Source organism: Dromiciops gliroides, chromosome 2 (assembly GCF_019393635.1).
Source record: "Dromiciops gliroides isolate mDroGli1 chromosome 2, mDroGli1.pri, whole genome shotgun sequence".
NCBI classification, from domain to species: Eukaryota; Metazoa; Chordata; class Mammalia; order Microbiotheria; family Microbiotheriidae; genus Dromiciops; species Dromiciops gliroides.
The window spans coordinates 404,260,594-404,264,286 of NC_057862.1; the positions used below are offsets into that span (position 1 = coordinate 404,260,594).

Below are 3,693 nucleotides of genomic sequence, written 5' to 3' on the forward strand. Positions count from 1 at the left end.
TGTGAGATCTTTTAAGGTAGATGATGTTTGTATTTTGTCTTTGTATCCTCAGCAATAACACAGTACTTAGCACCTAGTAGGTATTTATTAATAGTGTGTCAATTCAGTGATTCTAATTCATTTGGCTATTTGAATTCCCTCAATTCAATAACCATTTATTAAGTGTCGAGGCACTAGGGACACAATGCCAAAAACACAGCAGTTCCTGACCCCTTGAGTCCTGTCATCTTCTGGAGGTGACTTTTCACTTGCAAAATACAAAGGGCAGATTTGACAAATACAGTCAATGTGTGGACATAACTGTGTATAAGGAAGAGCATATATGATTTGGCAGTGGGTGGTATGTGTGCTTGAAAAATCCACCAATTTGTGAAAAGGATCTGAATCCATCAGATCCCATTTCTATTACATTCTGGGCTGTCTCTGAGACCCAGGCAGGCCTCCAATATTAAAATCAACAAGCTTGATCTTGGCCACAGTTTGTTCTCGCCCCCACCAAAAGAGGAGTTTGGTGCCAACACCATATGCTGAAAGGACCCAAGCACAGTCCTATTACCATTGCAGGAGGCATTAAATAATTACATTAATTTACCTAAATATGGAAAAAATCTTAACAAATCAGGGACACTTGGCAGATTTTTCAGTTGCACATTTGTTCCTTGGCATAGCATGCTGTCCTGTTGAATTCCCATTGCTACTTAGAGTGTTTTCTTTCATTGTGGAGCACATGGCTCCTCTTGTTCTGTTTAATTTTCTCGGAGCTGGTCCCACATTTTGGCTACAAACATATTATAGGAAAAAATGCCCACAAAAGTATGGATTGTGCTTGACTGCACCCTAAGGGAGAGTGCATAAAAATAGTAATTTCTTGTATATGAAACCTTCCATTGGGCAAGCTTTCATGAGATTGCTATTAAAAAAGAAAGGAAGGAAGAAAAAAGGCAGGGAGAAAAGGAGAGAAGGAGAGGAGAGGAGAGGAGAGAAAGGAGAGAGATAAATGCTCTGTTTTCATGAATGGGAAGCTAAATCTCATGCAGAAATTAGCTTTGGTTGCCATTCTCTTTGAAAAGGCCCACTGTTTTCTCGGTTGGATTCTTTTTTTCTTTCTTTCTTTCTTTCTTTCTTTCTTTCTTTCTTTCTTTCTTTCTTTTTTTTGCAGGGCAATGAGGGTTAAGTGACTTGCCCAAGGTCACACAGCTTATAAGTATAAAGTGTCTGAGGCCACATTTGAACTCAGATCCTCCTCACTCCAGGGCTGGTACTCTATCTGCTGTACTACCTAGCTGCCCCAATTGTATTCTACTGTAGTGGAACTGGCTATTTGAGATGTGTAGTTTGTAGGATATACACTTTGCCTACCCTGATACATATGGCCACAACACTTGGGGCTGACCACCTTGCTATTTGGAAAAATGTGGGCTCTTCTCTGGTATGATTTCTGAGGCACAGAAAGACTCCCTTAAACCAAATGCCTCCTGAATCCACTGCTGGGCATGGAACCTTTTAAGAAGACAAAGGTCTTCCTATGTGTCTATGACATCTCCATTCGAACATAAGCTTCCTGAAAGGAGGCACTGGTTTTGCCTTTCTTTCTATCTACAATACTTAGCATAATGCCAGTAACATAGTAAGGTCTTTTTAAAAAAATATTCATTTTACCTTTAATTTATGAAATAAAACAAGCATTTCTAAATACTTTTGAACTGACAAATGCAGATGCCCCACCAACAACCACACTAACATGTACATATACATACACACACACTTATATATACACAAGTACGTACACAAACCCCCCCAAAACAGTCAATGGTGTTCACCCTAATGTGTATATGACATAGGGAGAAGAATTCCACCTGGGATTTCCTAGGTCCCAGAAGAGGACCACCTCTTGCCAGTGTAGGTCTACAACTTTTCTGCAACTTACAGTCTTTTAGAAGTTGCCTGGAGTAAGTATGTCAAATTCAAATAGATGGGAAAACTATTATATTAATCTTATTTATGTTTTATTGTGTTTTATTTATTTTGTTAAATATGTCCCAATTACATTTTTTTTTTTTTTGGTGAGGCAATTGGTGTTAAGTGACTTGCCCAGGGTCACACAGCTAGTAAGTGTTAAGTGTCTGAGGCCAGATTTGAACTCAGGTACTCCTGACTCCAGGGCCGATGCTCTATCCACTGCGCCACCTAGCTGCCCCCCAATTACATTTTAATATGGCTTGCTTGACACCTCTGGCCTACAACACTGAGAGGTTAAGTGATTTTTCTTTTTCTTTTTTTTTTTTCATTTTTTAATAAGAATCATCTGCATTTTATTTCTAATTTTACAGAGTAATGATTGAAGCCTGATTTGTCAGTGTACAATAGGGGTAGTTGATCTGCCAAAGAAGGGTGGTGTCAGAATGGGCATCTAAAAAATAGATGTGTCATCCACAGTAACTAAAAAATATTCTTCTATCTGATCACCAAATGTGATAAAACCTGAGAATGTTACCTTATCTCTTGTTTGGGAAATGATCTTTTTAAAAAGTGCTTGGAGGTACAAATTGTCCAAGTAATAAACAAAAAGGCATTCTATTTAACAAAGTTAAACAAATTATCAAATGATTACAATTTGGTGACTTTCAGAAGAGCTGCTAATCAGGCTCAATGACGCATTGTTCCATAATTTCCCTTAAGCTGGGGTTCTCCAATACAGCTGCCACTCTCTTCTTGTCATTGATTTATTAATATCTTCTTCTGTTGAATGAGTTCCTTCCAAAATGTAGATTTCCAACTTATGTTTGAAAGGTGAACACCTTTGTAAGCAAAGACCAATAAGAGTGGCCAGAGAGCAATGAGGTACTGTGAGTATGAACCTGATAATAACCAGATAATCTTCTTCATGTATCTCCTTAACTTCCACGCAACTTTCTGTTACCAATTCCAGTTCTTCTAAAGTGTGGGACTTTTCTAGGTCCTGGATGGTTCAAATTAGATCATAAACCTCAAGCACTTTCTCTTCCATGATCTGAGGCTGTCGGGCAGCTCCACACTCAAAGCATCCTGAGAGCCACAGAACTCTGCTCAGTGCCCAGGAAAGCAGCCTGGAAACTTGCTCCATCCTCCCACTCCACCATCCCTGGCAGCAGTGCCACCAGAACCACCATCTTCCCACCAACCCAGATCAGATATTTCAATTTCCTCCTCCCAAGGTGGTGAAGTGAGGAAACCTAAGGGTCATGGGGAGGGCAGGTTAAGTGATTTTTCTCAGAGTCACACAGCTGCTATGCTTCATGACTTAATGTAAAGGTCTTCTTGGCTCAGAGGACTGCTTTTAAGCCACTATACAATCTTGTCTTCCAAATTATTGATGACTGAGATCAAATCCTTACCTGAAAGCAAGTTGGGATGAAGAAGGCAACATAAAAAGAAGTTAGGGGGTAGAGATTTGGGTATCATTATACAATTGTTTCAGATTCTTTGGGACCACTTTTGGTAAGATACTGGAGTGGTTGGTCATTTCCTTCTCCAGATCACTTGACATATGAGGAAAATGAGGCAAGCAGGGTTAAGTGACTTGTCCAGCGTAACCTAGCTAGTCAGTGTCTGAGGCCAGATTTGAACTCCTGAAGTTGAATCTTCCTGATGCCAGGCCCAGCACTCTATTGACTGTGCCACCTCAATGCCCTGTGGTACCTAAAGTCTAACTTT

General features: G+C 39.9%; 1 pseudogene; it reads right to left on the reverse strand.

Moving 5' to 3' along the window:
- Nucleotides 1-2,636: 2,636 nt before the first annotated feature.
- LOC122744714 lies at nt 2,637-3,103 on the reverse strand (annotated as a pseudogene).
- Nucleotides 3,104-3,693: the final 590 nt, after the last annotated feature.